The sequence below is a fragment of the Vicugna pacos genome, chromosome 10 (genome assembly GCF_048564905.1).
Source record: "Vicugna pacos chromosome 10, VicPac4, whole genome shotgun sequence".
Classification (NCBI taxonomy): Eukaryota; Metazoa; Chordata; class Mammalia; order Artiodactyla; family Camelidae; genus Vicugna; species Vicugna pacos.
In genome coordinates this window covers 4293391-4315255 of record NC_132996.1, presented here as the reverse complement: position 1 = coordinate 4315255, position 21865 = coordinate 4293391, and positions in this window count along the sequence as shown.

Here is a 21865-nt window from a genome sequence, read left to right as displayed (position 1 = left end):
AGACTTGAGTCCCAAATCCAGAGCTATAAGACAGAGTGTGGAAGGGCTGTGTCAGGTCTGTGGTTAGGGGAATGTATAGCTCAGTGATCTTGTCCCATACGTAAGAGGAGATGTACATGGAACTTTACCTCGCCATTGTTTCCAAATATTAAACACTGAAAGTGACTTAAATGTTCAACAAGATAATGGAGAAATATAGAAAAATGTGAGTAGAATCCAGCTTCATGTATTAAGTGGATAAACATAAAAATATAAAGTTGAAAAAAGACAAATTGCTAAAGAATACATAAAGCATAGTTCACTGATATAATGTCGCAAAACACAAGTGACACTGTACAGAGGTTTCTGGAACAAGTAAATAGCAAAGATGGGTGGTTACTTCTAGGGAAGATGGTAGTAAATATGATTGAAGAGAAATTCAGAATTTCACCTGTGTCTGTGTTTGCTTCTTAATGAAAAATATAACTGTGGCAAACACAGCAAAATATTATGATTTATTATAGATGAATTATGGTGCATTAATGCTTACTGTATTATTCTCTGTTCTTTTTGAACATTTGACTATCCCATGCAGTTTTTTAAAAAGGCACACAAAATAGGCAGCCTGGCTTAGTCTTGCTACGTTTCAGCAGTTACAACTTGGGCAGTCATCTGTTATCTCTGAACCTCGGTTCTTTTACTGTAAATCTCCTACAGGGTCCTTGTGAGGACAAGAGATAATGAATGTAAAGTGTCTGTCCCTTGAAGGTCCTCAAAATTGGTGACACTTCATCGTTATTATTATTAATAATATACTTGCCTACATATAAAACACATTTGTTAAATAAATAAGTGTCAGTGGCCAGATTGGGTTCTTTTCCCTATAATACCATATCTCTTATGAACTAAAAAAGCTAATGAAAAATTAAAGAAATACAGAGTGCAGATTAATAGGGGAGGAGGCCTGGATCCCTGTTTGAAAAGGACAGACTCATTTTATTCCTGTTGCCCAAGCATAGGTATTAATAACACCCTCTTTCACTCTTAAAAGTGTAACACTTTTGAATGATAAATTATATGTTTACCCTCAGATTCAGTAGAGCAGTAAGTTAGGTCTTACTTTATGCTGAGTAAAATAGTTGCTAAATGCTTTTCTAGTCTTGTAACCATACAGGAACTATTCAAAAGATTCAGGCTTACTCTTGGAAAAGATCAGACTTTGTGAAATGATGAAGTTTTACTTTTTGCCAAATTCTTAATAAAATATCACGTGAGAGAAGATTCAGATTTTCCCTATGTGGCTTCACAGAGCATGATGAAGAGTACTGCTAATTGTTAAGGAGATTTTTTTTTTCTCAATATAAAGAATAAATTACTAACAATTATAATGAACATCCATTTCTTCTGTTTGGTAAGTCTCTTGGGGTTTTCCAGGTATAGGATCGTAGCACCTAAAAGTAGAGATAGTTTTACTGCTTCACTTCGTTTCCAGTACAAATGCTCTAGTCGTTTTCTCTTGACTTATTGCTTTGGCTAAAATCTCTAATAAAATACCCACAAAAGCAGTGTTATCAGACACTTTTGTTTTATTCCAGATTTTAGCAGAGATTTAGTCAATGTTTTACCATTAAGTAAGGAAATATATTTATTTTTAATCAAGATTGAGTGTTAAATTTTTTTAATGTCTTTGAATACAGTAATCATTATTTTTAACTTTAGAAGTATATTAATGGGTTTCTTAACTTTGAGCTAACCTAGTAATCCTGGAATAAATCCCACATGATCAAGATGTACTGTTTTGTAGTGTGATATTGTACATAATTGGGCTCTATTTGCTCATTTTGTTTAGAATTTTACATATTTTTATAATCACATAGGCATTTATGATTTATATTGATCTTTTTCTTTTGTTTTATCTTTAGAAAGATTTGTCAGTTTTGAATATTGGTGTTATAGTTACCAACAAAAGTTGTAAAATTTGTAAAATTTCTTTTGCTTTGATTAAAAAAGTTTAAAGAGCACTGCACTTACCTGGTCATTGAAGATTTCATAGAATTCCACTATGAAATTCATTGGGTCAGGTACTGCAGTAGATTTTAAGAAAATTCTAGATTTTTATGTTTAGAAATTGAAAGCTGTTACATCTTTATTGTGTATTGTGGGTTCATTCATGTGTATGTCTTTATATGTCTTTTCATTTCTTTTGGTTAAAAATTGAGTGAAATTTCTAATATATAGCAAGTGTACATTTAAGTTTATAAGAAACTGCCAAACTTTGTACCAAAGTGGTTGAAGTATTTTATATTTCTTCCAATGTAAGAAAATTACCATGATTTTATGTCCATGTTGACACTTGTCATTGTCAAGCCTTTAAATTTCAGCCATTCTAACAGGTGTGTTGCAGTATCACATTGTGCTTTTAATATTTTATTTTCCCAGTAACTCATGATGCTGAATGGCTTTCTATGTGTTCATTAATCATTAATATATGTTCTGTAATGAAATATTTATTGGAATCTTTGCTTACATTGCACTGGATTTCTTGTCTTACTAATTTATTCATATTCTGGATTTAATCTTTTTGTTTAGGTATATAATGTTTTCTCATCATCTCTGAATTGCTTTCCCAGTTTTATCACAGTATCTTACCAAGAGCAATAATTTCAGATTTTGGCCACTTGTTATGGTACCATCTGCTTCTGGGTGTAAATGCTGCTTAGTATTTCTTATAAAATCATAAGCATGCCACTCTTCCTTGTTAAAGACAAGGCTTACCTGACTCTCTGGTTTGCTGTAATCTCTTGAGACTGCCCTGTTGTTTTGGGGTTCGTATGTCCCCAGTTACATGGAAATTTATTATCACAGTAAACTCTTTCCCAGTTATGCTATCAGTATGAGCTATGAGTGATTTAAAGACTTAAATTGCTCTTGTTTTTTTCACATATATACCCCCCACACACACACACACACAAGAAGTGAAGAAATCAGAATTAGCTTGCCTCTATTATTAAACATTTTTTCAAAATTTGAATTACAGCTAAAATTTCACCAGCACACTGATGTTGAAAGGGAAATTATATCATTTGTTCTTACCATGATTTCAATAAAGCAAGCAGGGGAGATTTAATTTTAGCTTCAATTTAGAGATGAAGACATAGAGATTCAGTAATTTCACTTGACTTGCCCATGGTCATAAAGGGAAACTAAAGAGCATGGAATTAATCATACACCCTTTCCCTTCCACTATGTTTATTCTTGATAGCTAGCCGTATTTCCTTTAGACAATTCTAACCTATGTTAATTGAAGTAAGAGAAATGATGGCATTGTAAAAAGAGGAGAGATTATCTATACTGGGATATGGCTCAGAATTACTAGGTAGAAAGACAGAATGAAAGAAAATGAAATGTGCATGTGAATGTGTGCACGTGTGTGTGTGTGTGTGTGTGTGTGTCTAAGAGAGACAGAGAGAGAGCTAGCAGGAGGGACTAATTGTATGCAGATTGAGAGGTTGAGAGAGGGTTTTGATTGGTTAATCAGACTTCAAAGCCTCAGCAATGTTTTCTAATTCATAAAATTTATGCTTTCTTTTCTTTTAAGCCAAAAAAAAGTACAATAGCTTTAGCAATCGTGGTATAGATTACTGATGCAAAAATTCTATAAAGATTTTTTTTTATATTAAGAAGTCATTATCCCAAGGGAGACTTTGTAAAGGGCTTACAAAACTTTTATTTTCTGTAAGTCATTCAAAGGAAAAGAAGAAATTTAGAAGGTGTGTTTAATATTGAAGTACATCTTTCCTTCAGATGTATTCATATGTACATGTAGGTATAAGGATTAGCGAGAGAAAAAAGTAAGAATGATAGCAAATGAATTCCTTCTCTGTGATGTCACATACCTCTTGGTGCATAGCAGTCCATCACAAAGGAATGTTTACATTCATGGGCACTCAAAGTTTGATACTGATTTGTAATTACAAATCCTAACAAAATGGATTTTCCTTTGCTTAACTGTGATGTAGAGACAAACACAGATGTGACGAGCAGATCAAGGATTTCACTTGTAATCACTTTGATCAGCTAGGAATGCTCGGCGTCTCTGGTTCAGTGGCTATCAAACCTGTCTGCGCTCATTGTTCCCTGGGGAGCAATGGAAAAGATAGCAACACTAGGGCTTCGTGCCTGGAGATCCTGGGGCTTGTCTGGGATCGGCCCGTGTCACTTTAATAAACTCCTTGGGTGGATCTGATGTGCAGACAGGGTTGAGACCATGAAGAGTAAGTTAAAAAGAAAAGTGGCAGCATAAAAAAGGACACATAAAAACCTGTCTAACAAACCCCCCAGCTTACTTTATACTTAGTTTTGCTCCTCAATTTTAATAGTGATTCTCTTAGAAAAGCAAGAGGTTTTACTTTTTTTAAAAAAAAATTGAAGCATAATCAGTGTACAGTGTTGTGTCAGTTTCTGCTGTACAGCATAATGTTTCAGTCATACATATACATGCATATATTCATTTTCATATTTTTTTATTATAGGTTACTATAAGATATTGAATATAGTTCCCTGTGCTGTATAGAAGAAACTTGCTGTGTATCTGTTTTATAGATAGTAGTTAGTGTCTGCAAATCTCAAACTCCCAATTTATCCCTTCCTACCCTCTTTCCCCCCGGTAATCATAGGTTTGTTTTCTATGTCTGTGAGTCTGTTTCTGTTTTGTAAATAAGTTCTTTTCTCTCTCTCTTTTTTTTTCTCTAAGATTCCACATATAAGTGATATCATATATTTTTCTTTCTCTTTCTGGCTTACTTTACTTAGAATGATAATCTCCAGGTCCATCCATGTTGATGCAAATGGAACTATGGCATTATTTTTTATAGCTGAGTAGTATTCCATTGTATAAATATACCACAGCTTCTTTATCCAGTCCTCTGTCAATAGACAGCAAAGGGCTTTAAATCAAAGATGCTATGATAGAATAAAGGAGGTTAGATTTATTTATTACTCGATTCGAAAGTGGGAGGGAGAGAAGCTCTGTATACCTGTAGAGAAATAGTGTAGATAAAAGGAAAACACATTGTGAGAGGAAAAAGACATCTAATTTTAGGATGTGAGATAACAATCCAAACAATAAAAGATAACAAATCCAAATGTCTTTGTAGTTACTTTACACATTCCTCTTAGATTGTTCAAACCCCCTTCACAAGGGAGGTTCTCTCATAAAATTAAACATGAGCATCTATTGAAGGACTATTTCATAAAGGATTTCTTTCACCACCAAATTATAGAATCAAACTATGCCTCTGCATATTTAGACTTTAAGGATGTAATAATTTCACACATTTCTTTTTTTTTTTTTTTGAATCATCACATAAAATACATTTATTCCTGGAGAAAGATAAATAATACGTAAGCATATATTTAATCCAGACTTGATAATGTGACTGAAAAAATTTTAAAAAACCCGCACAAACCAAGATGAATATTAACTTTTTGGAAATCAGTAAGTCTAGCAGCAAGAAAGCTTTTCCTTTTACGATCTATTTCCACTTGAAACAGTCAAGTGTGATTGTTTTTTAACACGATCTCTAAGCCATTTTTTAGGGCAGCATCCTTGCTACAGGTTATCTAATAAGGGTATTGAATATCGCCATAAAAATGTTGAGTTTTTCTTCACATTGATACTCTTAGAAAATGTCTCTATTTCTGTGTTTCTGTGTTTGAACCCCTTAGAAAGAACAAAGTGTGATACTTAATGAGATATATAAAGCCTTCCCTTCGGCTGGAACTAATGCACTAAAAATACCATCCCTCTACCCATCCACATGACAAGATGTCCAGATCACTATCACTCAAGGAGTTTGTTGTCAAAAAGATTCATGCTGCGCAGTAGCTGGTTTTCTATTCATGTGCATAATTCCTTTCTCAGGTTAGCACAAAGCAAAGGAGTGTCGGCCATCGTGTCGTGATTGCCTTCTGTCACAATATGCCATTTAGAGAATAATGGAAAAAATACAAACACAAAATTCTCACAGTTATGTCTTGTTTAAATTATTTGTGAAAACTGATCATGTGAAGCAGCTGATTTTCTTTAAGTTTTGTGCTGAACAGATGTACCTTCAGGGAAAATTATAAACCATTTAATATTCCAAATTTTTACAGTCAAAATGAAATTGCATCATGGGAGTAGCTAAAATCAGATTACCTCTTACTAGAATCAGATGTACAGTAGAAACACAGAACTCATTTTGCTGACAAAGGTTTTAATAGAGGAGTAAAAAATAAATTTTAACTTAGCCTAATGCAGAACGGATCAAATGATCAGAGACCATAGCAGCTTTTTCCCACCTGGCCCCATGTGGATTGTCTTTGTCATGAAGTCAGGTGGGTAGGGAGTAGGTACACAGAACTAAAATGAGCCCGGCCAGCCCTGCCAGGCTATGTTTTACAGCTTCCTTTCTGGTCTGCCATTTGAGGTGCCCCGGCCAAATATAGTTCTGTTAAGCTTTATCTTCAGAGAGTTAAAGAAAGGTGACCTCGTTTAGAGAAAAATGCTGGCTGAAAGCGAATTTTCCCTTTATATTGGCCTATTTGCAAATTGCACAAACTCTATACAGAAAGAGCTTGGCAAAGGCCATTCCATCTGAACATAGCATTCTAGTATTTGAACACTTGGAAACTTTTTGACAACGGAATTTGGAAATTTTTTTTTTTGAAATACAGATTTTTAAGAGGTTCAGAGAAATGCGAAAATTGCCATTTCTATAAAAAAGGTCTCAGCAGAAGTTTTATTTATAACTCTTTAAAAAAAACCCTTCATGTGTTTCAGGCAAAAAAGCTGAGACAGATACACTCAAGTAGTAAATTTGTTTATTCGCACAACTTTGAAATCCACAAATAGTATCTGAAATACCATATTTTGATAACACCATAAAAAAGCAGTTTTTTTCCCCCTGAATTCAGTTTTGTAAACTAGAACACAGAGTCCTCATGTGCAAATGAGGAATAAGAGTACTTATCTCACAGGATGGTTATGAACATTAAATGAACTGGTTCAGGTAAAACAGAATAGTAACTGACATAGACTAAGGACTCAGGTAATATTGGCAATTACTATTATTTTAAAAAGTCATTTGAAATTTTAACTTTCTTTAAAGAGTGAGAATGGGATAAAGAAAGGAATGTCTTAATTTTAAGACACGATTCCAAGAGGGTCAAGCTTTGGTTTAGTACAATAATGTGCTAACCAACCACAAACAATGGGGGAGCCCCAGTTCAAGGAGTGGCCCCATACTGGAGTCACGTTACATTCCACCTCACAATTTTACCTGGACCCACTTTTCTCTTTTTCTTGTCAAGACTTTTGCTTAGGAAAGATGAAAGAAAATTATTAAAGTTGAATTAATGTCCTATTGATTACACTTTAATTGAAGGTGTTTTTCCTGTTGAAATAAGCATGTTTATCACTGGATAGCATAGAGAAAAAAAAAAGATTCAAAGGGAAGTGAAAAAAAAATTAAATGATGGGATGAGAATGGCCATCATCTTCCTCTTGGAAAAGCCTGAAAGCAGATAATTCATTCAAGAATGATTTAAGAGACCATGATTTAAGTTCCAATGAACTTTGCTAAAGACAGCTGGTGACAGCCCCACTACTGAATACTAAAAGGGAGTGTGTGCTTATGCAATTTTAAATAAAATATATCTTTATGAGAAAAATGACATTTTAAACTCTTAGATTGGATGACAAAATATGATAAAAAAAAATTCGTGTCTTCTGGTTTCCAGAGGCTGTCTGGAGATATAGTTTGACATAAATAGTATAGAAATTTTTAGACCCTTTAAATTCTTCATGTGTAAGAGAAAAATTGGGGCATGTGATAAAATTTATGGAATCTGTACTGTTCTGGACAATAAAGAACATGTGGTCCGTGGGCCAGGGACTGGTACATCCATGAAGTGGAAACAGTATTGTGGATTAATTAGAGATTAATCTGTACTTAAGGATTAGTTATTATTCCTGCTTTTAGTACAGCTGTGGGCTTGAATCATATTCACTTCCTTGTTTTTCTCAGTTTTAAATTACAAGTGATTCAATTTTCAAGAATGTTCTACTGGAGTATTTACTTTTTATAGTAATAGCTGATACTTCTATCACCTGTATGCCCTTTGGGAGCGATTTACATGATACAGCTCATTAGAGGGAAATATGTTTCTTCCTTGACCTAGCTACAGAATTCTCTGGTTAGATTTGATTAAAATTTTATCCCATACCTGACAGTGATGGTTAATTTACAAAATATACCACCCGATGTCCCTGTAATACCCATAGCTTTAGAGACACTCAGACACAGACTGTGTTAGGAAATTATCCAGCTGAAAAAGATGTCCTGTTTGCTTAATTGGATTAAGCAAACTCTGTAAAAGATCAAATAACTATGGTTTATTAATTTATGATGAGGTGGGAATTCCCATGAAAGGACTGGCAGGAACCCCAGGCAGGGCCACTGCTTTCTGGCCAGGCGCCATCCGGTTCCCTGGCTGGGCAGTATTATCTTGCTTTTGTGCTTCTGTAAAACAGCTTGCTGAAACTTACCCCTAAGGTTCTATTGGTTCCCAAAGCTCACTCCTGATTGGTCCATTCCCAACACCTCATTTGCATAAAGCTAACTCCTGATTGGTCCATTTCTAACCCCTACTCTGTATATGATGTTGCAAAATCTTGACTAGTAACCTATATGTGTAAACCTACAAATGGGGTTAGCTCCTCTGAGTCCGCTGGCATAATAAACCTGAGTTCTCCAACCCTCCGAGTGTCGCTTGGTCTCTTGCCCGGATCCAGGTTGCTGTAACACTCTGCTGTAATAGTGATAGAATTCCTTTTAGGGGCCCACGTATTTGACACTTCTTGAGTGACTCTAACTAATGATTGACAGTTTACACAGGGCTATTTGTTGCAAATAATAGAAACAATTCTGGTTTTCATAAAAAGTAAAAGACATCTAGAGCAGACGTGCCCAGTAATCACAGGGTTTACCTGAATGCCAGAGAACCATATTTGGGGAGTTTCTAAGGGAAAAAAAGGCGTATCCAAGATCGTTTCAGAGGAGTGGTTTTCTTATGATGCCATCATTAGATAGATTTCTGCTACCAGGTTCTTGGAGCCTATAATCCCTGAATGCTCACTGCAGGGCTACAAGCCTTGGTTCCACTATCACCTGTGAAAAATCATCTCTCTCTGACCTTTATTTCACTCAGTGAAGATTTACCACTAATTCATTCACTTGCCCACTTATTTAGGCAACTGTTTCACACAATCTCAAGTGTCCTCAAACCTCCAGTACATCCCAGTTAAATCTCTCAGCTCCAAGGTTGTCTCAAATCTCACTGGTTAAAAAAAAAAAAGCAGCAACTTCAGAAGCAATTAGAAGAGAACCTGGATGTGCTCACCCATCTAAGTCTACTAATATACTTACATCTAAAACCATATACAGTGTCTTACTTCCTTTTTGGATGAATGGATTATTTGTTCCTCTGTTAATGTCAAGTCCTTCCAAATGAGCTTTGAATCCCAGAGTCTTACTGACTCAAAAACATTGATCTTGAAATTATTCCCCATTTTTCTGCATTATCATTAATTTCTCTGCCTTGCACGGCATTTGGTCCTGTCCAAATGTACGTAAGACATTTGCTCCATGCCAAAGGGTTGTTGATACTTGGTCATATTTGGTCCCATTCAAAATGTCCATAGGGGCATCTGGCTTATGCCAAAAGATCATTGATACTTGGTCCTGTCCAAAACCATTTGGCATGAACCAAATGTGCTCGGATAGGATGAAAATTTAAGGGCCCTTTGGCATGGACCACTGAATGTCTAAGGAGAGTACCAAATTGCAAGGACCTTTTGGCTTAAACTAAACATCTTATGGAGCAAATGTATTAAGAAAATTTTAGACAGGATCAAATGTCCAGTAACAATTTCCCTAAATTGGATAGCACCTGTCATTGTATAAATATATTCTAATATCTATGAGAGAGGTTAAAACAAAACAAAGTGTCTTGACTACACACCAAACTGAACAATCTTTTGCTCCAGTTCTCTGTCCTCGCACCCCAATCCCTCTTTTTTCTTTTTTTCGCAAACTGCTTGCAAACCTGTCAATATTCACTGTATTCACTTTATCTCCTCTCTGTCTTTTGAATTCATTCCAATGAGGCTTTCCCCTCCGTCACTCCATGAAACTATTCCTTTTGTATTACCTAATGATCTAACTATTGTCTAATCCAATCACCAATAATCTTTCCTTGTCTTGCTCAAGTTATTCACAACATTTGATACAGTTGATCATTTGTTAACTCATTTTTCTTCATTTAGCTTTGTTTTTTCTCCTCATGGCCCACTCTTTGTGTCCTTTATCTCCATCCTTCCCATTTTGCTAAGCTGTAAATACTGTAACCCTCCAACACTCAGTCCTTGGACATGCCATCTTCTCTACCTACTCTCACTTCCTTAGAGATCTTATCCAGCCCCAAAGATTTCTGTACCATAACCATGCTAATGACTTTCATATGCTCCTAATCTCTAGCTATATATTTTCTCACACATGTTCATGAATTGAAAGGGCAGTCATCATCAGAATATGTTCTTGGGTCTTTGACAAAATTAAACCTAAAATCTCTGGTACTAATAAGCTTCTATTATAAACCCTTGGCTCATTTTTTTTTTCTCTCAACTCATTTCCTGCTGAATCTAGTTTTTTTTTTTTCCTTGCCAACTGAGTTCTTGATTCAGTGCCATCTCTTTTTAACGGGCCAGTTTTCTTTGTCAGATTTATCAGGGGGCCCTCATGACTCACCCAGGTTGGGTACTGGTAGGTAATAGATTTGAACTTCGTAGAGCTAATTGACTGGAGTCCTAATTATGATTGCAAACTTTTTGTTAGAACAAATGACAAAACAATAAGCTATTCATGTTTAATTAGTTTTTACTTAACAACCTTAAAGGCAAACATGTTAAGATTCAAGAGGAGAAGACCAGGCAATCTGTTGCCATTTACTGTCCTGTTATTTACTGTGACTAATGTGTATGAATTTTGGATGCTGCCAAGATAATAAGAGCTCCAAAGAGAGCATCCGGGTGTAGGCATATCTGTGTTTTCCCTTGTAGGTGCGATCTCTCTTGGGTAGCTCCTTTATTCTCTAATAAAATTTGAATTTTCTTGCACCTGGCCCTTATTTATTTCTCCTTCAAAAGCCTTTTTATTAGAATGCTATTCATACTAATGATAGTACTATTATCAAATTATATTTAGTTTTTGCAATACACGATAGTATTTTTAAAATACCATGCATAACACTGGCATTGTTTATGGTACATGAGAAAAGAATGAAGTTTTGCACTAAGCATCAAAAGTACAACTAAATTAATTTGACTGGACACTTAAGAGATGTCTCCAAAATTTGGAAATAAACCAATTGCCTTCGAGAAAGTTCTTCAAGGCTGTAAAGCCTTCTTCCTAGTGGAAGAAGGGCTCAGGGAGTTGCTAAGCTTTCCCCCAGTTTAGTATTGTCTGTTGTCCTATGTCGGTGTCACAGTGACGTCCATGAGAAAAGACCCATGGCACAGGCAAGAAGCAGAGCAGTGACGGGGACTGTAATCACTTGAACAGCTACTAGTGGTATGCGCTCATGGAAATTAGAGCATGTAATACATTTCTGCCTTATGTAGCTGCTTACACATCTTTTAGAAGAGAGAACACAGTGAGAGAATCAGTTAAGAGAATTTGATGTAACACACTGGGAAAAATCACATTGGATAAGTGGGGGCATTAGAAAATTGGGAGGGAAGAAATTCTCAGATGGAGAGACCAAAAAACCTGCAGATGAATCGAATCTGTTATTTGTGATACTGAAGGCTGGCTTAATAAACGAAATTAACAATTTTGTAGGAATAAACGCAACTGCTCTGTATATAACATAGAAAGAAAACTGCTACCCAATATTTGATTTAATCGTAATTTATTTTTCTTTTAAATTGAAGTTTCTTATGCATCAATAGTAGAAAAATGACCTTGAAAAAGTCTACTGTAATCTAAGGCTGGATCAATGTGTTGAGAAGCATGCGGTGCTTATGACAAGGTAACATCTGGAGGATCCTGTGGAAAAGGTCTAGGCGGCGAGATGAGGGAGATGAGGAATATTTAGTGAGTGGCAGGCATATTCCATATGTCATTAAATTATCATAGCAATGACAGAGGAAGATCCCGTAATCTCTGTTCCATAAATAGAGAAACTAAGTCTCAGGGCAGCTCAGGAAATGCTCAAAGGTCCTCTAGCAGGATATGCTCACTGCCCTCCCCTTAACACGACGGCCTGTCCGGGGGAGCTTACATTTCCAACTGCAAATATCCGCATCTATGTGTAATAGACTTACTTCAGCCACAGGTGCCAGGCGGAAGTGCTGGGGAATTAACAACCCTGGGGACATCCTTTACCCGCCAGGGGCACTCATCAAATACTTTGGTCTCTTTCTTTTGTGTAGCAGAATCTTAGGTACATATTTCCCACCATTACCCAGAGCTTTCCTTAGGGGTTAATCTCCAGCCACACCCACTGTAAAAGCTGGTTTAATAATTCATCTTTTTACCTAATGCCTTTTATTCCTCCTCCCCCTGTGCTTTCTCATACCACCACCAGTGTCTCCTGTGCCTCTCGAATAAACTTCTCGCACACAAATTCCTATTTTAGAGTCTCCTCCTGAGGGAACCCAACCGTCACGTGGTGATGTGGCCAAGAGTCAAACCCATGTCCGTCTCCAAAACCTGTGACTTTTCCTGTAGATAAATGGCTCCCAATGTCAATTCATGCTCTTAATAAAATTGCTTGTTTCAGGGCAGGGTGTAGCTCAAGTGGTGGAGCACGTGCTTAGCATGCATGGGGTCCTGGGTTCAATCGCCAGTACCTCCTCTAAGAATAAATAAATAAACCTAGTTACCTCCCCCTACAAAAAACAATTTTTTTGCTTGTTCTATGTCTGCAGTGATTATATTTATGATTTTAAACATTTCTGATCAATAAAGTAAGAGGTGCTCTGTGATGCTTTGTTCGCACTATTCTGAGAATAATTTGATGCATTTTATTATTAATGTAACCAGTGTACTTAACAACAATACTTTATAAGCTGGTTCTAAAACAAAGAATTTTTGAAAGCTTGGCAGGGCTGTTTGTTGTTTTATTCCAATCTGCCATATTTAATATTCAGAGGAAACTGTTTACTCATAAATTGCCTATCATTACCCATCACAACTGGGACATTATTTAGACACATTAACATGTTTGTGTAATTATATCAGTTTTTGTCCCAAAGGCATTTATGATTTCATATGCTTGAAAAATCCAAGAATTTTCTTTCTTCCTTTTTTTATCTGTATGTTTAATTAATGTGGCTAAGCTTCCTAAACTGGGTTTCAAGTGGATCTTTAAACCCTTAAAAAAAAAATGCAGTGAAATCTGTCTTGATTGAAGGGGAAAAAAGAAACAAACCTGTGAAGCCTAATTAGATATATAGTCATGATTTAATTTATTCTAGGTTACGTCAAGTGAAGCACACATCTTGAACTAAGAGATATGTCAGTGTAATTCTTAACAAGACACTTCTCTATTGGAAAATTCTGAGACAGTAGGAAAAATTAAAGTGGATCCTGCTTCAGGAATATTCTAGAGAGTTTGGAAAAGATACTTCAGTTCATTTTCATTACGTTTATTTTATGATCTGATTTCCCCAAAACTCTATAGAACTCTCTATGGGAAGAGATCCTGTATTTCTTCCATAAATGCCTGCAAACTGACCAACCGTCAGTGAGGGAAAACACACCATGCTATAAAAGCAGTTCATTCATTTTGGAACATTTGTACTTCTTGGAATTTATTTCTTATGGTCATGTTATTTACTTACTTATCACAAATTGATCCTATTTGTGTAAAAAGAGATAGCATCTTTAGACTCAGTGTGATGTCTTTCTATTATGTAAAGATAGATCTCATTTCTGCCAAAGGCTTCTATCCCCCTGGTTAAGTGCTTTTAACACAACAGGCAAGTCCACTGCACCATGAACAATTTGGCACACTTTACAGGCTTGTCCCTTCTGCCACTCCAGGGTACTTCCTCTGGGAAAGAGCAAGAAAGAAATGAGAATGAAAATAGAACAACAAAAAAAGACAAATGAACTTATATATAAAACAGAAACAGACTCACAGACATAGAATACAGACTTGTGGTTGCCAGGGGGAGCGGGTGGGATGGGATAAACTGTGAGTTCCAGATTTGCAGATACTGACAGGCATATATAGACTAGATAAACAAGTTTATACTGCATAGCACAAGGAACTATATTCAATATCTTGTACTAGCTTAAGGTGAAAAAGAATATGAAAATGAATGTGTGTATATCCATGTATGACTGAAGCATTGTGTTGTACAACGGAAATTGACACAACATCGTAAACTGACTATACCTCAATAAAAAAAAAATAGAACAGAAAGAAAACCAAAATTTTATCTATTTTCAAGGACTAGAAACAGAGGAAGAACCATGGTGGCTGAATAATGCCACATAAGGAAATATTTACAGGTAACACTGATGTTCTGTAGCCTGGCAGTCTGCAACATGGAGCCTTTTTAATTCACACTGTAGCTCACATTTGGCTAGGTTTGATGGCTTCAGTTGTACTTTCCAGGGGAAGATGCTAGAATGACCATTTGCAGCCTCTTTCTCAGAATAACATATCAGAATAGCTTTCTAAATCTGTGTTTTTTAATAGACATCACACGCCATTATAATATGACAAAACTATACACCCATGAAATGTACTGTTTAAATCAAATGACAGGATGTTTACCTGCATGAATAGTTTTAGGTCTTATCTATCTATTTTTGTTCATTTATTTAAGAGGCCTACTGGAGCATTTTTAGAGTGGAACTGAAAATAATATTTAACAGTTTAAGCCAGGACAAAGAACTATAGCCAGGATCACCTGTGAGTATAAATCCAAAGTACTAAGGAAACTATTACAAACTGTACTGAGCATGTATGGTGTATTGATACATCATGACTAATTATGTTTAATCAGTGGATGCAAAGATGTCCAACATTAAGAAACATATTAATATGATTTATTCCATTAAATTAAAAATAAAATCCATACTAATGTAAATTGGTGCAACCACTATGGAAAACAGTATGGAGGAATCTTAAAAACTAAAAATAGAACTACCCTATGATGCAGCAATTTTCCTCTTGGGTATATACCCAGAAAAAACAAAAACACTGACCTGAATAGATTAATACGCCTCAATGTTCATAGCAGTACTGTTTACCATAGTCAAGACATTGATGCAACCATCAAGAGATGTTTGGAGTAAGAAGATGTGATATAATGGAATATTACTTAAGCATAAAAAATAATAAAATAGTGCTATTTACAGCAACATGGATGGACCTAGAGAATATTATGCTTAGTGAAATAAGTTAGATGGAGAAGGACAAATACCCCACCATGATGGAATTTGAAGTACCAGAAATTTATTGGGGATACTGCTTGTGAAAGGTAAAGTGGGAGAGGTGGGGTGGGGGAGAGCAAGAGTAGGCAGGAAAAGTCCTTAGACCATGATATGGATATCACCATGGTGGAGGGGGGTGGGATGCAAGAGGGATGAGTAGCAAAAGCCTCAGACTGGGGCGTAGCTCAGAGAAAGTCGCAGTCAAACCAACAAGGAGCTTTGGACAAGATTGCCTACACATGAATCAACACTGAGCGGAAATGGCCAAAGAACTGGTATCAATGCTGGACTCAGACAGATGCCAAAGTGGAGAGTGTGGACTTGGGTTAAATGCCTGAGTGGGTCCTGAACGTGCTGCAGTTGGAGGCTCTCAGCTAACTGCTCCCTTTGTGGCAAGTCCACTCTTGGAGAGACATAGGAGTTGCACCCCTGTCTGGGTGCCACACCAAAGGACACGGCTCCCAAAGTGTAAGAACCTTAAAGTGTAGCTTACTTAACACTCCCCTGTGACTGTTTAATCCTCTCATTCTGTCATTGTGTTTGCTGTGATCTGGATGTGGTTATATTTCATTTATATTTCATACCCAAGGCAATTATGAAGAATAAATAAACAAATTAGTAAGTGTATTAAGAATTTGTAAGACTGAACCATCCCAATGAGCCCCTTTTCTATTTTATATCACAAAAGGGTAGGAAATTATGTCCCAGAAGATGCAGATCACATTTCACATGTCTAGGAGTGTCACTTGTCATTAAATGCTCAAAGTATCTAAATCAGTGAGCCATGAAGTATTTGAGCAAGTTTGAAGGGTTGCACTATGTGAGTATAATTAACTTTCTTAAGAGCACATGTTTGAGAAGAATGTGTTAAATTGCTGTAATGCTATTCCGCAGTGAATGGGGACATTTTTGTAATACATGTGGGAATGCTTTTTTAACATCAAATTATGTGACCAATTGGCTTTAGAGATTATGAATATTTTAGCGGAGCACATGCTTTCTTTAAAGAATAAATTATTTCAATGACCATATAAATAAGTAAAAACCATAATTCACCTATTTTTAACTGGAAGTCATTCCAAAAACACAGTAAGTAATCTAAATGTAAATATTGAATCATGAATTTCTTAATTTTGCTGATAGATTTTAGAATTACTTTACATTTATCCACTAAATATCATTGCCATGATCTGTATGTTTGTGTTACCCCTAAATTCAGATATCGACATCTTAACCCCCAAGATGGTGATAATGGGAGTGGGTGGGGCTGTTGGGAAATGATCAGGCCATGAAGGAAGAGCCTTCATGAATGGGATTAATGCCTTTATAAAAGAGACCACAGAAGTTGCCCTCACTCCTACCATGTTAGTATATCAACTAGAAAGCAGATCCTCACCAGACACCAAATCTGCTGGCATCTTGCTCTTAGACTTCCTATACACCATATTGTGAGGATAAATAAATGTTTGTTGAATGACTAGTTATTTATTTCAAATATATAACATATTTATAAAAAATTTTAACATGCCACAGATATCCGATGGATATCAGAATCAGTTTGGTTAAAAGATTTCTTTGATGCTCAATATCACTAATTATCAGAGAAATGCAAATCAAAACTACAATGAGGTATCACCTCACACCAGCCAGAATGGCCATCATTCAAAAGTCCACAAATGACAAATGCTGGAGAGGCTGTGGAGAAAGGGGAACCCTCCTACACTGCTGGTGGGAATGCAGTTTGGTGCAGCCACTATGGAAAACAGTATGGAGATTCCTCAAAAGACTAGGAATAGACTTACCGTATGACCCAGGAATCCCACTCCTGGGCATATATCCAGAAGGAACCCTACTCCAAAATGACACCTGCACCCCAATGTTCATAACAGCACTATTTGCAATAGCCAAGACATGGAAACAGCCTAAATGTCCATCAACAGATGATTGGATAAAGAAGAAGTGGTATATTTATACAATGGAATACTATTTAGCCATAAAAACCGACAACATAACGCCATTTGCAGCAACATGGATGTCCCTGGAGAATGTCATTTTAATTGAAGTAAGCCAGAAAGAAAAAGAAAAATACCATAGTTAGATCACTCATATGTGGAATCTGAAAAAAACAAACAAACAAAAAAAGAACATAAATACAAAACAGAAACAGACTCATAGACATAGAATACAAACTTGTGGTTGCCAAGGCGCAGGGGGTGGGAAAGGACAGGCTGGGATTTCAAAATTTGTAGATACTGACAGGCATATGCAGAATAGATAAACAAGATTATACTGTATAGCACAGGGAAATATATACAAGATCTCGTGGTAGCTCACAGCGAAAAAAAAATGTGACAATGAAATATACATATGTTCACGTATAACTGAAAAATTGTGCTCTAAACTGGAATTTGACACAACATTGTACAATGACTATAACTCTAAAAAAAGTTAAAAAAAATTTCTTTGTCAAAATCCAAGAACTGTATTATTAATATCACAGTAAAAAGTTAGAAAGTTAAAAATTTTTAATTGACCAGTAGTTGATTTATATTTGTTGCAGGCGTACATCACTGTAATTCAGTATTTTAATAGATTACACTCCACATAAAGTTTTTTTTTAAAATACTGGCAGTATGCCTTGTAACTTGTCCATCTTCTACCAAGCAGTCTGTGCCTCTTAATTCCCCTTCCCCGTTTTACTCCTCCCCCACCACTCTCCCCTCTGGCAAACACCAGTCTATTTCCAGTACCTGTAAGTCTATCTCTGTTTTGTTACATGTGTTTATTTTTTAAAGATTCCACATATAAGTGAAAACATACCATATTTGTCTTCTGATATATGACGTATCTCTTACATTAGACATTGGGAATAGTCCGTTTGTCTCTTACATCCTTGTGTTTGGCAACTGGATAATTAGCACTGAACAATGGTCTGCAAGGTAAAATTCTCTGAGGATTTGTGAGGAATCCTGCATATGACATATTTCTTTCAGCTTTTCATAAACGTCTGTTGCTATTAGTCCCTAGTTAATACTTCGCACAGAGATATTAGAGTTTTTCTGAAAATTATTTGTCAAATAAAATTTAACATAAAGACAATTTAATGGAATGAAATGATGTTGTGACAAGTTGGCCCTGGATGTCAGTGTCTTCCTTGCTTTATATCTGCTTACTGATAGGTAATTGTCTTTCTGTTTTGCTCTTTCCAAACCCTGTAATCAATCATGTTATAACTTGATAATATTTAATTGGAATTCATCAGCTAATATTTAATATCCATTTGGATAGATTAAGACAAAAACACAATTACTTTGACAATATATTAAGTGTATATTATGTATCAGGAACTATGATGCACAAACTCACAATGAGACTGAGGGCTAAATGCTATTTTGTTTTATCAATGAAGAGACTGAAACTCAGAAAATCAAGAAGTAATTTTTGAAGGCTATCTGAAGCAGAATTAAAATCCTGTTTAATTCTGAAGTCTATATTCTTAACTATTATCTTGTAACCACTGAGACAGGAAAGCTGTTTGGATACACAGACATACACACATATATATATATATGCACATACATATGAGATACATACAGGTATGTATGCAGACTCCAGCCTTCTTCATCACTGAGCATTCACCTGTCACCCAAAAAATGACATTATAGAAGCCACTAGGTAATTTCCTTGGATTCTTCTCACATTTTCTTCATCTTGTATTTGCTCTTTCTAGTATTCATCTGACTATAAACCTGGAGTTAGTGATGAGAACTGGGCTTCCATTCTGTTCCTGGTTCTCTGCTGTTTCTACTTGGCCTTCCTGGAGTTTGGCTGATGGACTTGACTCCTGGTTTGCCTCTAGTGCTGCTTCTTGGAAGCCAACTCAAGGGCTTAATTGACAGACTTGCCTGTCAAGTCAGCTTCTTCTCCTCCTCTCAGAGGAGCGTATTTGAGCACCAATTAGGTCTGTTACACACACACACACACACACAGGAAAATCACTCAGCCAGAAAAAAGAATGAAATAATGCCATTTACAGCAACAAGGATGGACCTAGAGATCATCATATTAGATGAAGTAAGCCAGAGAAAGACAAATGTCACATGATAGCACTTAAATGTGGAATTAAAAAAATTATAAAAATGAACTTATTTACAAACCAGAAATAGACTCACAGACATAGAAAACAAACATGGTTAATGAAGGGGAAAGTGGAGGGAAGGGTAACTTAGGAGTTTGGGATTGACTACTATAATACTACTGCTATATATGAAATAGATGAGCAACAAGTACCTACTGTAGAGCACAGGGAACTATATTTAATATCTTGTAATAACCTATAATGGAAAATAATCTGACAAAAATACATGTATAACTAAATCACTTTGTTGTAAGCCTGAAACGAACACAATTTTGTAAATCAACTACACATCAATTAAAAACAAATTTAAAAAGAGACAGATGTCTCTTTTAGATTGATTATATATACATTATCATGAAAAATTATCTCTACACTCTGTCGGCTAAAATAAATGCATGCACAGACTAAAAGTTGACAGTTACGTTTTATTCAGCGGGAGGACTCCAGCCGGGATGACAGCCTCTCAGATGGCTCTGAGGGGCTGCTCCGAAGAGGAAGGGGAGGAGCCAGGATATATAGGAGCTTTACAACAAAGACCAGGTAGTCGGAACATTATAAGATTACCTGTTAACTGAAGAAAACCAGAAATCTCAAGTTAAAGAATTTAGCACTTTTCTACATATGGGATGAAGCAAACATTTGGGCTCATTAAGTCATTCCTTTGACAAGCACCTAGCTATCTAGGGCCAGTCTCCTGTCCTTTCTTATTCTGAGTCCCCACAGGGTGCACCATCCTCAGAGGCTGCAGAGGCCGGGCTGCAGGCTTGTCCTCACTGAGGGGTGGGGGCGGCCGCTGATGACTTGATGGCTTCAGCATTCTTTGTTTACTGATATGGCTTGCAGCATTTTTTGTTCACAACTCAATAACCTTAGCCTTTTCATTAAAATATATTTTCCCAAGATAAACCAACTTTCATATTATTCTTGAATTTTAAGGTTCTGTACTCAAGCTTCGTGTGATTTTGCCCATTGTCAATTTGTTTTTGGATATTGTCTTGCTGGTTACAGACTTTGCACAAGCTACTCTGTTTATCTGCAGGAAGGTGAGTAATCTATATTTCAAGAACTTGAGTATCTGATTCAAATACTTGAAATATCTCAAAAGAGGATTCACGTTCCTCTTTTGATATTAGATAGAACTAAGCTTTGTAGAGATGTTCTGGCAAAGATTTCTTCTGGCTCCTTTCCTAAGAGCCTTCTGGGAAAGTTCCACTGGCTAGTGAACACTGAATTGGGAGAGTTAATGTCGAGTTTTGCTCTGCCATAAACTGTTTTTCCTTAGGCAAGGAAACTTAACGTTTTTATGCCTTAATTCCCTCATTTGCGAAATTGAAGGAGGATTAATAAAATGACCACATTTACCTAACAGATTGCTAATTTTCATGCTTGCCCTTAAAATGGTCAACGGACCCGACTGACCAGTTGCTACTCACAGCTCCAGGCCCGTTGTTCAAACTAAAGCTATTGATCTTACTGTTTCTACTTCATTCCAGTAACTGAAAGCTATAATCATGCTTGGTCTCCGACTCGATCTCCAGGGAGAAGGTCACAGAACTGTAACCTTTACAAAGCAGGCTAAATACCAAGAAGACCACACCTCAAGTGCTTAGGCGATAAAGAGATCAAAAAAGTAACCACCGCCAGCCTCTATACAGTTGGTTGCCCGGAGGCATAAGGAAGCCATTCTAAGCCCTCTGATGAGAAAACGATTCTGCTGACTGTTATCAATGCTTTATTATTTGAGCTATGGCTGTATAACCACCCCGCCCCCTCCCCAAGGGGGTTCACAGTTTTGAAGGAGTTTGCTGTGAGTCCCCTTTGCCCGGCAAAGTAATAAAGCTGCCTCTTTTCTTCTAAGCTCCAAGACCCGATCTCTGAGTTATTTGGCTCATCAGGGATGAGGGGCTGATGTTTAGGCAACAAAGTTGGTACATGATAAAAGGATTTTAATTCTCTTGACCCCGGGAACCAGAATGAATCTGGTCCCAGAGTCCGAGTCCAGGTGTTCTGTGCTTTTGCAGGACCCTTTCTGATTAAAGCACTCCTGTCATCCCCAATAGAGTCAGTGCCAAAATTCCTTCTTTTCCTTTTCCCTCAATTACTTTTCCTCTCAGTTAGGTTTTAAAGGGAAAGTCACATTAAACTCATTTCTTTTATATGTAAAGAGCTCCATTTCTTATAATAAGTTAATCTT